Source organism: Mauremys reevesii, linkage group 10 (genome assembly GCF_016161935.1).
Source record: "Mauremys reevesii isolate NIE-2019 linkage group 10, ASM1616193v1, whole genome shotgun sequence".
NCBI lineage: Eukaryota > Metazoa > Chordata > Testudines > Geoemydidae > Mauremys > Mauremys reevesii.
In genome coordinates, this window is record NC_052632.1 from 56672508 (window position 1) to 56694054 (window position 21547).

Below are 21547 nucleotides of genomic sequence, written 5' to 3' on the forward strand. Positions count from 1 at the left end.
TACCAACACTTACCGATAAAAATCTAATCCTTCCAAGCCTACGTATGATATGATAGTTGTTTTAAGAAAAACAGTCCTTCAGTTCGTAGATCAAGTGTAAATGGGATGTTGTGAGAAAGATCTACTGCAGGGAAAAGGCAGAATGTTGTGCTGAGTTACCCCAAGTGCATCATTTTCAGGTCTGTACTTTAAATGAAGAATCTACTGGTGCTGGTGTGCCCTGATTGTTTAGCTCACCTTTGTCACTGTGGCATTCTTCCAGTGCTAGTTGGGGGGGGGGAAGAAATAGATCCCCAGGGTTCAGTAGCTTTAGGAGGCATCTGTTTTGTGATTCACTGAGCATTCCTGTGAGAAGTTGCTGAAACATGGTTTTGTGGAGGATACTGAGAGTGTTACAGATGGCTCAGTAAAGTCCCGCCATCCTTTCAATCCATTTATTAGAGAATCAAACATTCCTACTTCAAGACTGGTGAAACAATAAATATGGAGCAAAAGAAGCTCATCTCTTGATCAGTGCAGATCTCTGAGCATTTGCAAGCTCATGATTTAGTATATGACCTGAACTTTCTTGGCTTTGGCAATTATCTTTTCGAGAATTTTTGAAGGTTATTGTATTTTTTAATTTAAATGAATTTACTCTAGTACAGCCCTTTAAGGAGTGAGAATCAAACAGAATAAACTTAGCGGTATAATATACTGGGCTCATTAAGGCAAAACCTAAATGAGAAGAAAATTGGCATGGAAATGTATGGATATAGATTTTTAGTATTCTACCTATGTCCTACAACACAATGGGTGTGTTGTCTATACCTTTTGACACGTAGTCATTTCGCTCCAAATGTCATATCCTTGGGACATCCATTCCGGATTCCTCACCGTGAATTTGGATCAATGGAAGTTATGACTGCCTTTAGAGGACACACTAGGTTTAAACAGAGCATGCTGAAATTAGACTTTGTGAGTTTCGATCAATATTCTGCAAATATTGGTGCATGTCACGCTGTCTGGAATGGCTCACATTGTTTCTCTGCTTCCAGGTGTCTTAGCCAGACCATTTCTGGGAGTGCCCAGACCCTGCTTTTTGGTCATGGTTCATGAGCATAGCTCTCGGTTCCTGATCTGAGGCTTCCTTCTTAAAGGATATCTCCATATCTTTACATAATTTTTAAAGTTCTTTTGAGTCAAATACGATTGTGATTCGCCCATTATGACTAATCTTTAACCCTTAAAACTCTCAATATCAAATTTAAACTTTTAACAATGTTGGGTTCTGATCTTTAAGCCCAGTTGACCCGTGGCATGTGAATCCTGCCGACTATGTCAATTGCCATATTGTCTGGAATGGCTCACAACTGTGAATGCCAATCATAGGTAAACAGGGCAGACATCCCAAACTGGTGGTGTGTTTTATAATTAGATTTCACCAAGCCAGTAACAGATGTGAACTCCTAGATCACTGTACCAGTCTTACCATGGAGTCCACAGACAGTCCCTTTAGGCTCTCCAGCCTATCTTGCCACCCAGACAAACTGGACTTAATGATAATGGTCAAAGAAACTAAAAATTACACCACTTCAGGTTACTTCCAACCCCAAAGGGTCAGTCACTTTCCCCTAAGTAAATTGGTACTCTGGATCTTACCAAAGACAACACTGACAGCCAATTCTCTAGTAAACTAACTAAAGATTTATTAGCTAAGAAAAAGAGGTGAGATATTGAAAAGTTAAAGCAGGTAAATACATTAACAGTTGAGTCAAAGTTTGTAAGTCCAAAATGATAGCAAAGTTGTAGTAATCTGTCAGACTCCAAAAGCCTCTCAAGGTTACCTAGAATAGCTCTGGGGATCTCAGTTCACTCACTCAATAATTCCACCCTGTTGGAATCCAAACAGTCAGAGATACAGGATCATTCCTTGAAATCTATTTTATAGCTTCTCCAGAAAACAATCTGAACAGTGTCTTCACCCACATGGGTTTTGAGGAATAGGAAATGTAGAGTGAGTCTGAGTTTCCATGTCAAACACAATAGCCCTTGCTTTGAAGTTTGCATTGCCTGTTACAGCCATTAGTCCTCCACTTACACTTCGCAAGGTTTCTTTGCAGAATAAATGTAATGTAGCAACAAACAACAATCTTTCATTAGTTTTCATAAAGTTTACACATCATACATCTCATTTTAACACTAACACACTTTAATCTAGGGTTATCTAATTACAGGAATATATATAATGTAAGGCGATAGTAATCAACAGGTTATAGAGAAGTGAAGACAATATAATTTACTACATCAGTGAATTAGTCTATGCATACTAGTACACTTAACATTTATTTGATATTCACAAAGTGAATTGGCCTATGGCTCTGACCTGCTGGCCTTTCAGCATCACGGTGCAATACAAACCTGGAATAAAATGTACAAAAGCACCTAAACAGCAAGCATCATTTCCAAATCTGTCTGGCAGGCAAGGTTCCATCAGAGCCTTGTCTGGGTTTGCTAGGAACCTCAGCTAAATAAAGGTTCTGCTGCAAGTAAAGTGCTGTGCTTCCTTTCTGACTTTTCATCCTGTTTTCTTTGCTTTCTGGAATATGTCATCTTCACTAAAACTTGAAATTATGCTGGAAATCCACAGAGTCTTCTATACAGAATTTAACATAGTGTTTAAGAACTTCTCCCATCTAATTAACATTCTTATCTTGCCTTCTTCCTTATGGTTCGTCAACCTGAGATTATGAAGCAAATTTTCATTAAAGAAAATTTGCCTTATTTATGGCACAGTCTGATTGACTGGGTTCAAATAAATCACATTGACCTCCATATAATTATTTGTTTTAGAGACCACGGTCTGATTCAGCCCTTTGAGACCTTTATTTCCTCTGCATATACTTCTGTTTATTTTCAAAACAAGATAGCTGCAAACTCAGAAAGAGACAGAACAGGGACTAAGAATCCATCTGAGAATTATAAGCTCCTGACATTAAACCTGATCAATTCCAGAACCTAGCAGCCATTCATTAATGAAAATGTCTCATTCCACTCTGTTTCTTGCAACCACTTAAGTAACAGGACTATACTTTTATGTGCACAGATTTTCTCATTTCACGGGATTCTGTAAGTATTTTTGCTAATCTCATCTTCATTTAAAGTTAATATAAAAGAGTTTTTAATCACACTCTGGTAGACACAACCTTCAAAATATAAGACAATAGCTAGGGCTGATACTAATAATCTTTTTAAAGCTCTTAGAGATCTATGGATGAAAAACACATCTCTATATACAAGTTAGGTATTAATTATGATGATTATTATTACTATTTATTATTCACCTGAGCCAGTGTCTCAGACCTATGTAGCTCACCCTACATTTCAAATCTAATATCTTATTGGCTAGACTGGTGCCCATCTGTGACTACAGAGACCACAGTTACAACTACTTTATTCAGACACACCTGTCTATATTAAAACTTTGCTTTCCCATCCCCTCTTGTCTCCAAGTTGTCTGTTTATTCATCTGTTGTGTCTCATCTGAATTCTAGATTGTGAATCCTCTGGGGCAGGATTGTCTGTGTCATTCTTTTGGACAGCACCTAGCACAGTGGGGCTCCACTCTTGGGCTACCACAATAAAAATAATAAGTGGTTACAAAGCTATGCAGCAGCAGGTGCCCTGATCGCAGAGAGGAGCAGTGACTTAGGCCAGATTGAGGCTTTAGATGGGAAGAAGTTTGCCTGGCATGTTGCCACTGATATTAGAATCATCACAATATAAACTGAACAAATAATTTTTTTTTTTGTTCAGGGGCCAAAATGAAAAATATGTTTTTTTTGTTTTTTTACCTAAGACACATTTTTCCTTTTGTTCTTTTTTTTCAGTTGTTTTGGGGTGATTTTTTTCCATTTTAAAACTAAATTTCAAAACAAAATGCTCTTTAGAGATAGACAGACAAAATGAAATGTTGAAATGAAACATTTTGACTGTTCAAAAAAAAATCAAAATTTGACAAATTCATGAATAGTTTTGGTCCATGAAAAATGTACTCTTGGGAAATTTATTGTTTGCCAAAAAATTCTATCTGGCTCTAATCACAAGCTCTCCCCCACAACCACCATAGCTGAGTTAGCTCCCCTGCTGAGCTTCCGGCTATGACGGGTATAACTAAGGGAGTGTCTATGCAGAGACATCCAGGAAAGTTAATCCAAATGAACTAAAGAAGTAAATTCGAAGTGGATTATTTAAACCATATTAAATCTCCTGTGTGGACACTATTATTCAGAATGGCCTTAATTTGGTTTAGCTGAATTCACTTAGGAAGTGAATTGCTAGCCTTTAATTTCAGTGTATGCAAACAGGCAAACTCATCTAGTTTACGGTTGAATGTACCTGAATGCTGTGGGTTTGAAAGCTGCATTCAGACAACATTAGTTTTATGTTCCATTGGGAGAGTCTGTGAGAAATGATAAGAGGGGGAAAAGGGAACTATTGTAATGAAATGATAAATACAGTTTATACAGTGAACTCCCCTAACAGTTATTGATTTATTATTTGAATGTTGGTAGGGTCTAGAAGCCCCAGCTGAGATTGGGGGCCCATTGTGCTAGATGCTGTGAGGTAAACCCACAGCAGGACCAGGGCTGCTCACTCGGCAACAATAACTCATCCCTTCATCTGAGCCTGCAGGAACTTCTCCCTCAGAAATGCAGCAGCCTAACGCTGGGCAGGGCCGGGGTCAGATGAACCCCAGGCACAGGTATTTCACGCTCACTGCCAAACCTCCAAGGTAGTCTGTGCAACAGCACCACTCAGCTAAGAACCCTCCTGCTGCCTGGTGGTGTTTTAAGACTCCCTAGATTTCCAGCCTGCCCTTGACCCTGTTCCTGTCCCAGCCTTGTCCAAGCCTGCTTCAGCCTTGTCCATGTCATATTCCAATCCTGCCCCAGCCCTGTTCCTGACACACTCCTGCCCTGGACCTGTCTCCTGACCCTCAGCCCCTTGGACTGACTCCAACCTGGCTTTGACCTTTGGCCTGCTTCTGAACTCTGACTATGATCCTGATTTGGCTTGTCTACAGACTTTGACCCTGGTTCTGTCTCTGGATTCCAGTTTCAGCACTGGCCTTGGTCCAGTCCTTTGGCTCTTGGTGTCTGTTCTTGACCACTGCTCTAAACACCAGGCCTGACCACCTAGAACCCAAAGCCTGACAGATGCTGTCCATACACATAATATGAGACAGTCCCTGTCCCAAAGAATTTATAATCTAAATAGGCAAGATGAACAAAAGGTAAGAGATGGGGAACAGAGATTAAATAACTTGTCTGAGGTCACACAGGAAGTATGTGGCAGAACTGGGAATTGATCGGTCACCTTTGCTCTCCTCCTCTTACCTGCATTGTCCCAGAATCCTCATGAAAGTAAGCCTTTAAAAGGAGCAATGCTAATCCAATGTAAGGCAGTCTTGCATTTATGTGATTCCAAAAGAGGTTAGAATAAATTTTTCAGTTTTATTAAAAAACATCCTATACACAGGTGCTTGAGTGCCGTATGTCAAAGTGCAGGAGTTCTGTGTTGATAATGTACCATAATATGGTTTCTGTCTTTTTAAACAACAATGATAATCTCTCTCTGCTATGTTTCATAATTTGCAAATCCTTGTCACTGTTGTACTGATGTCTGTAATTTTCCACTGATGGTCTGTCTTGTTCATGTGCACTTAGCTGGAGATAGCATTCAGCTGAGAGCAGCTTGGAGGCTATATTAATGTGTATGTACTTAGCCCAATAATGCATTTAATTTATACACAAGTTGGGTCACATATAGTTTGTCTTGTAGCAAAAAATTGGGACTGGGTGACATGCACTCAAATGGAGAGGGCTATGTACCGAACCCCCACTTGTGCCAGCACTGCTTTTGGGGACGGTGTGCTAACCCTAATACAGAGCTCCTTTTTGCAAGACTTTTCCTTTCAATTAAACCAACGAAAAACCTAAGTTTAAATGACAGTACAAAAAAACAAAAAGTGGGGCATGTGTGTCTGTATTGTGAACCCAGTATATAGCCAGAAAGGTTTCCAAAACATCTTGCTCCATAGTGTTGATCTATCCTTTTTAACCAGTCACAGACTAAACAATAATACTTGGATGTGAGCTATTATAGCTACAAATTCCCATGAAATGCATCTTCTGCCTGTGAATCTAAAATAAAGCTCTTGGTGGGGCTAAGGTATTTCCAATAGGAGGCTGGTGGAATTCAGTACTTCATCAGAGGTGTCCATTTATTAAAAGCTACTCTCTCTCCTTTTCTCCAACCCTTGTGGCCAGTAGGAATGACAGACCCTTGCTTGCCATTTAAAATTAGGCCAAAAGGGTAGGAGAAGATTTATTTAATAACCAAAATGGCTGAGTGCTAGACTTATAGTTGGACTCTTGCCCACAACCATGCTTAAGCTGTTGGGAATTGGTGATCTGTCTGCCTCTTTCCTGGTCTGCTTTGCTCGCTTGTGAGCTTGAATGAGGCCAATAGGGAAATTTCAGTGAGTGAATGTTGGATCAGGCCCTAAATGAGCTTTCCAGTGCATTGAAATTTCAGCCTCTGAATGTATGGAAATATTCTTTCTCCGCCCCAGACCGGGATCCAGTGGAACTGCTGCATGGCAAGCTCATGTTGTGGGAAGGAGTTAGGCAATACTCATGTTAAACTATTTATATCTGTCATAGGGGGACAGAGGAACAAGTTGGAAGGGACACACACAATCAGACCACCGCAAGCAACCCTTTTAAAATTGTCTCTCCTCTGACAAGTGCCATGGGAAGAGGAAAGGAATATTTGCTGACTGGCTCATAGGAAAGAGACACCAGTTATTTGGCGTTAATGCTTGTTAATGTTGTATATTTATGGCCCAGAATTCTTCAAATAAACAAATTATTCATCTGAAAAAAAAATGGTCAGTTAGTGGGGAGGGAATTTGTAGCCCGGGAAATGTATTAAACTACCATAGTTGATAAACGATTGTTTATATATGGTATTACCACAGGTCATTCCATATTGATAATGTGATGTCAGTTTGGGGAATAAATTGTATTGTACACGTTTAGGATGCACTTACTAAATATGGAATACCCCTGTTCAGCTCCTATATCTCCTCTGCTTTCAGTCATGCTGACCTTTTTTCTCGCAAGCATTTTCCTCAAGTTTTTTTTAAAACTCCCCAAACTCTTTAAAACGAATCAAACAAAACCAGCACTTTTCTTGCCGCCTCTTGCAATTTTTAGCCTCCTTTGTAGTCAGCTTCATTCAGCTATTTCCCTATTTCTGTGAGGATGATCTGCACCTCAGCATCTACCCTGGTTAGTTCCTCTTGCTGTTCCTGTGATGGCCTCTGCACGCACTTAGGCTTCCTTTGTCACTCCATTTCCTTCTGCTAAATTTCCAGTACTCTCAGCATTCTTTTGCTCCTGTTCTGTGATCTGCGGCTGCTCCAATCATCAGATGCATTTACAACTTGTGCAGAAATAGTGTTGCCTGTAAACTAATGGTGGAATTTTGTTGTTTGCCATTAGCATCTCAGGAAAACGGTTCTTAATTTTGTGGTAGACCTCTGATAAATTGCAAGACGAGGAGTGTTTAGTTCATTAGGGCTGAGACTATTTGAGTTAATTTAATCTATTCACCTACCTACATGAATGAGAAGATGGTCTTAGATTACTTGGCTTTGAATGTTCAACCTCCTCTTTTATCACTTATAATCCCCAGTCCAATGGAAGTGTGTAGTATCTTAAACATACTTTCAAAAGATTTGCTGCTTATCTGAACAAAGGACTCTGTTTCACTGCGACTTACATGTGAGCTGGTGATAAAGTGAGGGCAAACAAAATCCACTACGTTTTGGTCAATATTTTAAAACTTTGTTGAAATTTGAAACCCTTCAACAAACTGTATAGTTGGTTGGAAAATGAGAGGTAGGGAAATAACAAAAATATTGACCAACTCATCACTATAGATGAGCAAATAATAGACTTTTTGTGGCCTAAATCAGTATGTAAATGAGAGAAAAGTTATTGTTTGGTAAAGACTTTTTTAGAAAAAAAAAACATACAATCCATCCACACACACACACCTGACTCATCCTAAATCATAAAATAACTATTTGTGGCAAAGTGTTGAAATAAATATTTACTTAATGATACTGTGCATGACTGGCCATTTATTTCAATATATATAATTGGCAGCTGATGATAGTACTGATCCACAACAGTTCTGCAATGTTGTAAGTGTATGTAATATCTGCATTATTGGATTTATATACCTATCAGTGCTATGAAATAATTTTATCAGTGTAGTTTTTTGTGTAAAATTAAACTTTGGAAATTCTTGGCTAAGTGCAAATTCTGTAACGATTTCCCCAGAAGCCTTGAGAAATGGATATGCATTTAATGTCTGCCTAGTAACCAGTGAGATTTGCAGATGAGACCAATGATATGTTTCATGTGACAGCTTTGGACTTATTTTGTGAACCTCCAAAATAAGGATTTGTGCAGAATAACAAAAATGGAAAAATGAAACTCTGCCATCTGTAATCTGAGTAGAAATAACTAGTACTCATCTTTAATGACATATTCTGAACCTGTGCGAACCGATGTGCAGATTTCCATCGTCTTCAGTACATTGATTTAGATCTCGTGTACCTGTTGGGTGCCATGTACTTTGAAGATGATTTGGCTGGGTTTCAATAAGCAATAGCAGTTGTTGGAGAAAGCCATGCTAATTCATTCAGGCTGGTGTGCCTATATGTTTAAAACACTGCATCATGGAAGCTGTTTTGGTTACAGAGGTGAGAACTAGATTTACCTGAGATGAATAGGTCTATACTCACCGTCCGGGTCGACGCGGTGAGTTCGACTTCTCGGAGTTTGAACTATCGCGTCTAATCAAGACGCCATAGTTCGAACTCCCCGTGCGCTCCGGTCGACTCCGGAACTCCACCACCGCGAACGGTGGTGGCGGAGTCGACCTTGGAGCCGCGGAGTTCGACCCCGCCGCGTCTGGACGGGTAAGTCAGTCGAACTAGGGTACTTCGAGTTCAGCTACGCTATTCGCGTAGCTGAACTTACTTACCCTAGTTTGACCCCCCCCCTTAGTGTAGACCAGGCCTTTCTTCCAAATCTGGAATTCGTATTATGCTTCTAGCATGGGATTGCCGTACCCATTCTAAGATTCACTGAATGATGTTAATGTCCATGGTATTTAATAAACTTCACTGGTGGGTTTGAGACACTTGGGCAGTGGCCAGCTTACTCCTTGTAAAATCTCTGATTTCTCAATTCTGTGTTGCTTTCCCAAGTGGAGGTCATCCTGGGATGGAGTAGAGTGGTGGGAGATTCCCTGTTGCCACAAGTGCTGTAGAATTAATTCATTAATATTATTTATTTGTCTCATTAGTTACATAATTGCAATCAGGGCCCGGTTGTGTTAGGCACTGTACATACCCAGAAGTAACAGCCCCTTCCTTGAAGAGCCTTACAGCTAAGAATGTGCAGATAGGCTCAGAGAGGGGAAGTGGTTTGCTCAGTCACACAGCAGGACCAGTCTAGAGCCCAGGTTGCCGAAGTCCCAGCCCAATAGCCTAGGCAGTAGACCTTAAACCAAAGCCCTCGTGTCAGTGCGTCCCAACTCCCACCTCTCAAAGAGATGAAGCATGCTTAGATTTCCAGAAAGCCTTTGACAAGGTCCCTCACCAAAGCCTCTTATGTAAATTAAGTTGTCATGAGATAAGAGGGAAGATCCTTTCATGGATTGAGAACTGGTTAAAAGACAGGGAACAAAGGGTAGGAATTAATGGTAAATTCTCAGAATGGAGAGGGGTAACTAGTGGTGTTCCCCAAGGGTCAGTCCTAGGACCAATCCTATTCAACTTATTCATAAATGATCTGGAGAAAGGGGTAAAAGGTGAGGGGGTATATAAAAGTGTGTGTGTGTGTGTGTGTATACAGAGAGAGAGAGAGAGAGAGAGGTATATAAAATCATGAGTGATGTGGAGAAAGTGAATAAGGAAAAGTTATTTACTTGTTCCCATAATATAAGAACTAGAGGCCACCAAATGAAATTAATGGGCAGCAGATTTAAAACAAATAAAAGGAAATTCTTCTTCACACAGCGCACAGTCAACTTGTGGAACTCCTTGCCTGAGGAGATTGTGAAGGCTAGGACTATAACAGGGTTTAAAATAGAACTCGATAAATTCATGGAGGTTAAGTCCATTAATGGCTGTTACCCAGGTTGGGTAAGGAATAGTGTCCCTAGCCTGTTTGTCAGAGGGTGGTGATGGACGGCAGGAGAGAGATCACTTGATCATTACCTGTTGGGTTCACTCCCTCTGGGGCACCTGGCATTGGCAACTGTCAGTAGACAGGATACTGGGCTGGATGGATCTTTGGTCTGACACAGTATGGCCGTTCTTATGCTCTTAGAGACTATTAACTTTTTATTCATTTTTCTGAAGGATTTGTTTCTCTGAGTCTTTGTTTGTTTGTTTCTGTGTTGAGCTGAAAGGTCCATTTTCAGTTAGCAAAAAGCAGTTTCCCCTGAGTAAACTGCTTTTAGCTACAGAGAACTTAATAATTCATGGTGGTTTGTCTTGGTTTCATGTAGCAGACTCCCTGGTATTCCTGCCTGTGTGTTAATGAGAGTCAGCTATTATGACTCGAATGTTAAATTCAAAGCTCTCTGAATAGTAACTCTTTTTGTATTTTTCCAGTGTCCATTTCTTTTGGGCTCCGCTATGCTTTTGCATGCACCATGAAAGACTGTCACAGGCAAACTGTTGAAACTGCCTTAAAATGCTGTAAATCATGCATATAATTCTAGAAATCTGGGCTGAGATTTTAAAACTGCCTAGGGGATCTGAATAAGCAATTCCTATACATTTTAATGGAAACTGTGGATCCAAATCCATTAGGCAGTTTTTAAAATAACAGCTTGAAGACAAAATTTTCAAAAGTGGCTGAGTGGTTTAGGGTCTAGGGCCAGATTTGTAAATCTATTTAGGCATCAATTGGGATTTTTTTAAAAACAGCTAGTATGTACAGTGCTATATTAATCCTAATTCTTAGTAGAAATGCAGGTGTTTGCAATCCTGAGTGCTTTAAAACCAAAACTCCAAAGGGCAAAGTTTTTAGAGCTCTGATTCCTACAGGAATTACATTTAGGAAGGTCTAATTGTCATGCATCTTCAGTGTGAAACTCTTTAAACACCTCTCTTCCTCTCATTTTGGTGAAAAAATAATTTCCCCTGATCAGTGCTTGTTACCACACAAGGAGACATTCTTTCAGGGTAAGGTAGAGGTCCTGGATCAGAAAGGAAAGGAAAAAATAGATAGGAGAAACCCAGCACAAATGAGTGAGAGCGCTGATTCAACAGTTAGAAACACCTTGGAGCAGCTTTAATGTGCATGAGCTGTGCTCATATGGTTGAGAACACAGAACTTAGCAGCATTAGGGAATCAATTTGTATACAAAATGTGAACAATTGTGTTCATTGTATTTGGCACATTTTTTTCTATTTCCCCTCTTTGGCATGGGGCTTGTACCTTATTTCTTTTCCATATAGTACTTTCTTGAACAAAGAATAAAGGGCGGAGGAGGGGGTGGAAGTACAAAGTTGTAGGCATTTTATTGAGCTCTCTAAAAATAAAAGGGCAGGCTTTCAAGATGCAGTTACTATTCATCAGGCCACAGGAACACGGAGCAACATGGGGCAGAAAATTCAGCGGCAAGGTTTTGGTTTTTAGCCTTAATTGAATTCAGATTGCTTTGATCAAAGAGGAAGTGGGAAGAAAAAGATATGAACATAGTAAGGCACAGGTAGGGATTGAAGTTTCTTTTCTTTATGTTTCTGTCCAGATTACAATGACTGGAGGTTTGCATCAAACCAGAATAACAGGCCCAGTGTACAATTAGGGATGGGTGTATTTAGTTTCAGAGGGGGAAAAGTTTTACAGAGAGGAGGCTTCAATGACTAAGGTACAAGCCTGGATCATGGGAGAACTGGATTCAAGTCCCTACTCTGCCAGAGACGCCAAGTGACCATGGGCAAGTCACTTAGTCTCTCTGTACTCCATCTGTATAATGAGGATAATGGTACATTCCTGTCTCCCAGGAGTGTTGAGGGTCAATATGTTATACTGAGAGATGTTCAGATATTAAGGTAATGGGAGTGCCTTAGAAAGAAAACATTCACAAATATTCCTCCATTTTTAGAATCAGACCTTTCTCTAAAAGTAGAATGTTTGGCCTGCCATTTGTGCTCCTGAGTTCCCACAAGAATCAGCAAGCCTGTTGCATGATTTGAAAATACACACACTTATGTAGATGCCTAAATGGAAGCTGTGTTGGTGCAAAGTGCTTTAGAAAAGCTGGCCCTAGATAGCTGAGCCGTCCCTGGACTATTTTCTCTGTTTCTCTTTTGGTACAAAACATACTTTTTCTTTATGCCCTTTCACTGTCCTCACTTCATTTTCTTTGTTTCTACTTCTCTGTCCACTCCACTATATTTCCCTGTCATTCCCATCCTGTTTTTCTATCTATTTAATTGGTCTCCATCCACCCATGGAGTAGTATCTGAGGAGCTCCCAAGTAATCAGAAATAAGTTAGTCTCTCTTCCTTCCCAGCCAGTAGGAGAAATAGCTTGCTCACTGTATGTTCGTTATTCCTTTCCTCAACTTCTTGCCAGTTCTGTCCCTCAAGTGTTTTTTGGATGAACCTTCCTATCCTAGTGTTGTACTAGCACTTACAGAGACCAAAGGTTCCTTGTCAGTGTTATAAGTCACCAATCACACAGAGTGAGAACGGCTCAGAAGTGCTAGTGCAGCACCAGGGGAATAAAGGCAGCCTGGCAGCTGTTAGTGTTTTGGGTTTTTTTAAAATTGGTGAACAAGAAGCCCCCCAAATTGCAAAGCTAAGTGAAATGACACTAGTTTTATCCAGCTCTCATATTTTTGATGGCCCAGGCAGTGCCCTTCTCAATCGTTGTTGTTAGCCTGGCCCCTGCAACAGAATAGCCATTAATAAATTAGATTAAAAATCCTACACCGTAAATGCCTTGGGACATGAGATCCTCACTGTAAGTGAATTTAATAGCCTATGTCATCTTATGTCGGGGAAGGAGCTTTTTACTGGCATTGTTGCAAAGTTTGGTGGACACACCACCAAAATAAAAGGAAGATTCACAGGGGATAATGAATATTATGATTATTTTCTTTTTTAAAGCAAAATAAAAACCTACCAGATTCATTGTTTCATGAATGGTTTGTATTTTCCTGCCTTGCTGTTGTTAATTTGTATTTCATTTGGCCCTCGGTGCTGAAACTTAGGTCAGAACATCAGTGTACTAAGCACTGTAGAAACACAGAAAAAAAGACAGATCCTCCCCAGAAGAGCTTAACATTTGAATAGACCAAAGGTGAGAGAAAGGAAGTTCTTTTGTCCCCATTTTACAGACAGAAGTGAAGAATAGAAGGCTCTATTTTCAAAGGTATTTAGGCCTGTAAACATGCAGATAAACACTACTGTAAGTTCCATTGGGCACCTAACTCCCATTGAAAGTCAACAGGTAGGGAACTTTTATAAATCCCAGTAGGCACCTATCTGCATCTTTAGAGGCCTTAAACACCTTTGAAAATCTGGCCTCAAGATATTAGATGTCTTGCCCAAGGCTACACACAGTCTGACAGAACCAGGGTTTGAACCCATAGCTCTATGCATTCCAGTCTAGTACCCCCGCCATAAGACCATGCTGTGGTGTATATAACATGTGACCCAAATTCATCCTACTGGTAAGTGTGTACAACTCCACTGACAAAAGGGCTGAGTTCGACCAGAATCTAATTTTTGGAATAATACATTATGTTTTACAAAGTGTGATGGCGATTCTAGATACCGTAGTAAGGCTGAGACAGGGAAAGGGCTGGAGCCGCACTGGGTCAGGAAAGCTCCACCACTTAGACACTGCCAAGCCTGCACCTGGGGAAAATACCAGTGTAAAGAGAGCTCCACTAACCCAGGGAAGGGAAGAAAAAAGAAAAGCTGTTTCCTGGAGGAGCACTGTTCTGCAGCAGCAGGAAAAGAAACTGCTACTGAGGGGTTGAGTCTTCCCCTGCCTCCCTCTTGACATTACCCAAGAGGGAGGTAGAACCAGTGGCAAGGGCACCAGAGGCATCGGCCCTAGACTGTGTAGTGGCAGTTCAAGGCAAGGACTTTATCTCAAGTGTGGCCACATCCCAAATTGAAATACAAGGAGTGGTAGGAAGTGACCCAAGGGAACGTGAGCTGGGGCAGGCCAAACCCATGCCATTCCATGCAGCTACATTTGCAGGGCCCTGTGCTAGGACCTGGTGGAACAGGAGGGCCTGGGTCCTCCTACCTCATGCCAAGCCTTGACTCTTGGCCCCAATAAGGGCAGGGCAAGAGGTTACCAGCACAGCAGCCAGTCCATGTGGACCTCATCCTCCGGGCTTGTGACCTATAGAACTGCGAGAGAGCCTGAGGTTGGAGGCCCAGACCACTATCTCTGCTGACTGACCAAACCACCCCCCTACAAAATGATAAAACAATTATATATCAGCATAATCATTTCCCATTGATTACACTGTAAACAGAACAAAAGACCGCGAAAACATTTGTACAAGCATCTTAAAATGAGATTAGGGAACAGAGGGAGGTGGTGGAAGCTCCTTTGCTGCAGGTTTTCAAAAGGAGGCTGGATAACCATCTGTGTTGGATGGTTTAGACACAACAAATCCTGAAACTTGGCAAGGGGCTAGATGACCCTGGTGGTCCCCTTTTAACCCTATAATTCTACATATTAAACATTACTTTTTATGGCATAAGAAACCGAAACAAAGCTCAGGCCGATATTTCAAATATTCAGTAATAAAGAATCAGATAAATCACCATCAGAACTAATTTTGGCAATTATTAAACTATCTGCTCTCTTCTGGGATGTCAAACATTCTTCCCCTCATTGCACTCACAAAGTGTATATGATTTTTGATTAGCGGGTAACCTCAGCATTGCAGGAAAAAGGTGGAATGAAAAATCCTGACAGAACAAATGCTCTTGAGCAGAAGTAAATATTTAAAGGCCGGTCCAGTGGTTAAGGCACCAGCCTGGGACTTAGGCACCCTGGGCTCAATTGCCTGCTGTGTCTCAAACTTCCGGTGTGATGTGGGCATATCACTGAGGGTAACATTTTCAAAAGTGACTTAGGGCCAGATTTTTAAAGGTGTTTAGGCATCTAAAGATGCAGATAGACACCTAGGTGCTTTTGAAAATCCCACTAGAATCATCAAACTGGAAGGGACCTCAAGAGGTCTTCTAGTCCAGCCCCCTGCACTGAGGTAGGACCAGGTATTATCTAGACCATCCCTGATAGGCATTTGTCTAATCTGTTCTTAAAACCTTCTAATGACAGAGATTCCACACCCTCCCTAGGTAATTTGTTCCCATGCTTAACTACCCTGACAGTTAGCAAGTTTTTCCTAATGTCTCCCTTGCTGCAATTTAAGCCCATTATTTCTTGTCCTGATCTCAGTGGCTAAGAGGAACAATTTATCACCCTTCTCTTTATAGCAACCTTTTACATACTTGCAGTCTGTTCTCATGTCCCCTCTCAGTCTTCTCTTCTCCAGACTAAACATACCCAATTTTTTCAATCTTTCCTCCTAGGTCATGTTTTCTAGATATTTTTTTTTAAAAATTTGTTGCTCTCTACTGGACTTTCTCCAATTTGTCCCCATTTTTCCTGAAGTGTTGTGCCCAGAACTGGACACAATACTCCAGTTGAGGCCTCATCACTGCTGAGTAGAATGAAAGAATTACTGCTTGTGTCTTGCTTACAACATTTATACTAAAATATCCCAGAAAGATGTTCTCTTTTTTTGCAGTAGTGTTACATTGTCAACTCATGTTTCATTTGTGACCCACTATAACCCCAAAATCCTTTTCTGCACCACTCCTTCAGGGGCAGTCATTTCCCGTTTTGTATGTGTGCAATTGTTGTATTCCTTCCTCAGTGTAGTACTTTTGGATTGTCCTTAATGAATTTCATTCTATTTATTTCAGAACATTTCCCCAGTTTGTCATGATCATTTTGAATTCTCATCCTGTCCTCCAAGGCACTTGCAACCCCTCAAAGCTTGGCATCATCCGCACACTTCATAATTGGATTCTCTGTTTGCCATTTTTTTCAAATAATTTACAAAGATATTGAATAGAACTGGACCCAGGACAGATCCCTGCATGACTCCACTTGATATGCCCTCCCAGCCTAACTCTATCTGTAGCTTTGTGTCCAAATACCTTTAAAAATCAGGCACTTTGGCTCCTAAATCTCATTGCAAGCCAAAGGGAGATAGACACATAACTGCCTAAGTCACTTGTGAAAATGGGACTTAGACATCTTTGAATATTTTACCCTTAATGTCTTGTACCTCAGTTCACTCTCAGGAAAATGGGGATAATAGCGCTTCCCTAGTTCACAGGGGCATTGTGAGGATAAATGTATTAAAGATTGCGAGGTGCTCCGTTTTTACAGTAATGAGGGCCATCTAAGTACCTGCGATAGATAGCATGAGTGGCTTTCAAAATTCTGGAAATATAAAGCAAAAATAATGATTTGGTTGCAGCTTATACACCACTAATGTCCCATTAAGTCATACTTTGATTTACCTATTTTGAAAATGGAACATAATTGGTGGATACATCCTGTGCTTGTTCTCTGTAGAGGGCCACAACTCACTCACTAAAAATAGGCTTCATAAGACTGAAAAGTCATATTTGGAAAGGCAGTTATCCAGCAGCAAAGCAGCGTGAAGTGCCACCAGTATAGAGAGAATGTGGCCATTATCCCTGATTAATTAAAATAATTAATGCAAGGGGAGGGGATTCATGACTTACCTAAGGTTACACACAGCAGAGTCATGTTTAGGACTTAGGAGATCTTGAATTTCAGCATTTTGCTCAATCAACTAGGTCATGCTAGAAATCTTGAATCTAGTTCCCAAAACACCTGATCTGGGGTGAACATGCTGGAATAAATGCAGCAGTCTGGGAGCGATTATCATTTTCAGTAAATTAATTCTCTCATACCATGAAATAAGAAGACCAGAGCATGATGTTAAGTCTCATTATATACTTTCAATTACCATGAGATAAAGTGTGGGTTTTTTACCCACGAAAGCTTATGCCCAAATAAATCTATTAGTCTTTAAGGTGCCACCAGACTCCTTGTTGTTTTTGTGGATACAGACTAACATGGCTACCTCCTGATACATGAGATAATTATTTTCTTTTTAAGTCTTGGAGAGATGACATGATTTGAATGACCAGATATTTATCACTTCCACTTGTCATCCTTGAAGCAGAGTGAAACCAGGGTATTTCCAAAGGGGACAAAGTCTAGCACACCTCGTTTTTTTTTTGTAACTCAGCAAGACAATTTTGTGACAATTTTGAAGCAAAGGTAGCACTTAATTTCAGATTTGGTAACATGGGGCTTTATAAAAGGCGCATAAAGCAAAATGTTGTGACTGAGAGTTATAGATACGGGGATAGTGGCAAGTGGCTTAGGAAAGTGGTTCAGTATTGAGCGAACAACAATAGGGCCAGATTTCTACTCACTACTTCTGTCTCCAGGGGCAGCTCTAGAGGTTTCGCCACCCCAAGCACGGCGGCATGCCACGGGGGGCGCTCTGCTGGTCGCCGGTCCCGTGGCTCCGGTGGACCTCCCGCAGGCGTGCCTGCAGAGGGTCCGCTGGTCCCACAGCTCCACCGAAGCCGCGGGACCAGCGGACCCTCCGCAGGCATCCCGCCGAAGGCAGCCTGCCTGCTGCCCTCCCAGTGACAGGCAGAGCGCCCCCCGTGGCATGCCGCCCCAAGCACGTGCTTGGCGTGCTGGGGCCTGGAGCCGCCCCTGTCTTTCTCACCTCTGTTTGTGCATGTGAGTAACACACAGAGGCTATCAGGCAAAAATCACCATGCAGTGGTATTTAAAATAAGTATTTGCCTATCCCTAGAATAGGAGCCACCTTTTTTTTAGTTCCAAGCTCTGTGTGTGTGTGTGAGAGAGAGAGTGATTATGTATGGAATGTATGACTGTGTATGAGAGATTATGTACGGTGTCTGTATAAAAAAGTTCTAGCTACAGAAACTACTCACATAAACCAAAAATCACAGCCTGAGGAGGATGGAAAGCATTCAGATGCGCATATGACAGTGGATGATCAAATCCAGTGGGAAGTCACCTACTTGATGGTCCAAATTCTGACGGCCAAAAAGAGTACATCCATAGCTACCTGGAATGTACAAACTCTAAATAGTGCAGGAAAATTAGCATAGGTAATCAAAGAAATGGATAGATATAAAATTGGCATCTGAGGACTTTGTGAAGTTAGATGGAAAGATCAAGGCGTGATATCATCTGGATAAAAAACAATGTTATATTCAGGTGGAACTGAACATGAGAGAGGTGTAGGAATCATCATGAATAGCACTGCAAAGAAATCACTTATGAATTGGCAGCCAATATCAGATAAGCTATAGGTAGCCCAATGTGCAGCAAAGCATGGGCTAGAGTAAGCAATAAGGTAAGCATATATATATACTCTCTCTCTCTCTCTCTCTGTGTATATCTATATCCATATATACACAGAGAGAGAGAGCTTACTTTTCCTCACACTTACACCAATCCAAAACTAATGCAACTCCATTGATTTCAAAGGAATTGTGCCTGATTTATGCTAATATAAGTAAGAGGTGAATGAAGCCAAATATGTATGCAATGGAAAAGAAAATATCACCTGATTTAGCTCAGATAATAGATTTTCAGGCTGATAGAATTCAAAACGAGCTGTCTGAGAAATGGCACCAGTAATACAATTTGAGTTAAGCAGGACCTAACTAATGCCATGCAAAATAATTACAGTTTTAAAAACATAGCAGGTCACTTTAATCCTTTTCTGTCCTACCTCTTGACTCTAGAGACTTGAAATTTGTATGCTAAAGCTTTCATCTTAAGCGCTTCTCTGGATGCAGCGAATTACACCTAATTTGGCAACAATTCTTGCTTCTCTCATTTCTTCACTACCTTGGACTCATTTTAAGGTAAGAGATGGAATATGTTAGATTGCTAATAATGCTTTCAGCTTTTCAAAGAGCATTGTAATGTTAAGATTCACCTTGGGCAGAAAATGAAAGAGGTCAGGAATGTGAAAAGATTCCTAAGAACATACATTTAGAAACAAGTAACTTCTATTAATAGCCTTCTGATGGAATTTTGCCTATTGATATGTTGTGCTAGAGATTATGGATTCTACATGTATATTTATCTCTTTACAATGAAATAGTCACTGGAAAAGACTAATAACATTGAGAAAAATAAACCCGTGACACAATGTACTCTGTTAGAGGCTGGATATTAGTTATATACAGTACTTTCATGGTGGCCTTTTAACTTAAATTGATGGAGATGATGATTAATTTCTCAGTTGCTGCTGGTCAAAACAGAAAGATGACATTGCCACCTCATGCATTCATTCTCTGTCTCTCTCTCTCTCTTTCTGTCATTCTTATAGCAACCATTATATTAGGGTTAAAATGCAACATCCATTACAGCCCCTGTTTTTCAGTTACCCATAACTTTCTCACACACATTTTTTGGAGTTGAAATGTCCCATGCATGGTATCCCCACAGATGGAATATTTTTTTTTAAAGTTTCAGTAAAATGCATTCAATCACTTTTGAGTTTTGCTAGTGATTAGAAAAAAAAATCAAAACTTAATTTCTTACAGGAAATCTGACTTGTTTTACATATCTCAGTGAGCTCTGAAGAGCAAGCCCAGTTCAGAGAGGGAGGTTAAGAGACTTCCTTGGGGGATATGCCTCTTGCAGATTTCTACCATTTTCCCATAGAACACTGATGGCTCCTTTTTCTGTTCAAAAGGTAGGTTGCTTGAGTGGGATTGAATAGACTTATTAGAAAATACTAAGAAAGGAGGAAGCTTCATGTGAGTTGAAATCAAACAGAAATGTTACAAACACACAATCAGCTCTATTAGCCAGGTGTAGAATTACAAAGATGTCATTTCCTGTCTAGAAACCTTTTTGCAAAGGTAACAACTGTCCCCTAGCCAGGTCTGTTTGTATATTTGCTGAAATGTATTGTGTGTATTGTTCCTATTGATGCCAGAAAAAAACAGAAAGAGAAGTAAAAAATAGTGACTATCTAAGACTATAATTGCCTGGGTCTCCCAAAATGTCAGCTTAATTATTTATTTACTTTAAAAATCAGTTGTTATGGCAATTGCAACATCTGCTATGAGATTTGAGGCTTTTTCCAATTACTGAATTCGTGTAGGCCCCAATCCTCTTATGCAAGTTGAAACTCACAATTTCTTTGCGCTCCTAATCGATATTTTCAAAAAAAGACAGTGAAATAAAAGTTGCTTGTATATACATTGCATCTGTAAAATAGATTTTCTTTTAACTGCTGGAGAACAGAAATCCTGCACATATATATGGTTATATTTAGGACCTCATGAGTAGCTTAATATGGATTGTATTTTAATCAAAAGATCATTTTGCATTTTAGGGGGAAAACTGTGTGTGCAGCACTTATATACAAGTCAAACATGTATGAACCTGTCTCTCATAGAGAATAGATAATGGCCACCTGAAAATTATCTATTCGATCTAGCTAGCTCTGTATTTTTATGCCATACTCAGTGGTGAGGAAGAACGGTCTTGTGGTTAAAGCACTGCAATGTAATTCAAGAGGTCTAGGTTTGAGTCTTGTCTCTGCTGCATACTTCATCTGTAACTTTGTGCGAGTCACGTAGTGTAACATTTTCAGAAGCATCTAAATTACTTAGGAGCCTAAATCCCATTTTCAAAAATGACATGGGCACTTAACCTAAATCTTACTGAAAGTCTATGGGTTTTAGGCTCCTAACTAATTAAGGTACTTTTGAAAATGTTACTCTTAATCTCAGTTTCCTATCTGTAAAATGGGAATTCATAGATTCCAAGACCAAAAGGGACGATTATGATCATCTTCTGACTTTTTGTATAACACTGGTCATAGAACTTCCCCAAAATAATTCCTAAGGCAGATCTTTTAAAAGAACATCCAATCTTGATTTAAAAATTATCAGTGATGGAGACTGTACCATGAACCCTGGTAAATTGTTCCAACGGTTAATTACTCTCACCGTTAAAAATTTGTCTTATTTCCAGTCTCATTTGGTCTAGCTTTGACCTCCAGCCACTAGATCATATACCTTTCTCTGCTAGAATGAAGAGCCCATTCTTAAATATTTGTAGCAATTTATATGGACTGTAATCAAGACACCTCTTAATCTTCTTTGTTAAGCTAAATACCTTGAAGTCCTTGAGTTTACCATAAGGCATGTTTTCCAATCCTTTAGCCATTCTCATGGTTCATCTCTAAACCCTCTCCAATTTGTCAACAACCTTTGTGCATTGTGGACACCAGAACTAGACAC

At 40.2% G+C, this 21547-nt stretch overlaps 1 protein-coding gene across 15 annotated transcripts in view; it reads left to right on the forward strand.

The window, feature by feature from the left end:
- RBFOX1 (RNA binding fox-1 homolog 1) overlaps positions 1–21547 on the forward strand; it is a 2636561-nt gene that overhangs the window by 271652 nt on the left and 2343362 nt on the right. For 13 of the 15 annotated variants that reach the window (XM_039490574.1, XM_039490577.1, XM_039490576.1 and 10 more), the window contains one exon: positions 19025–19147. The exons of 1 other annotated variant lie outside the window; for it this stretch is intronic. The gene's annotated coding sequence lies outside the window, so the exon portion shown is untranslated. Of the gene's footprint in view, positions 1–19024; positions 19148–19834; positions 19987–21547 lie in introns of all 15 variants that reach the window. One more of the 15 variants, XM_039490572.1, reaches the window with a different exon arrangement.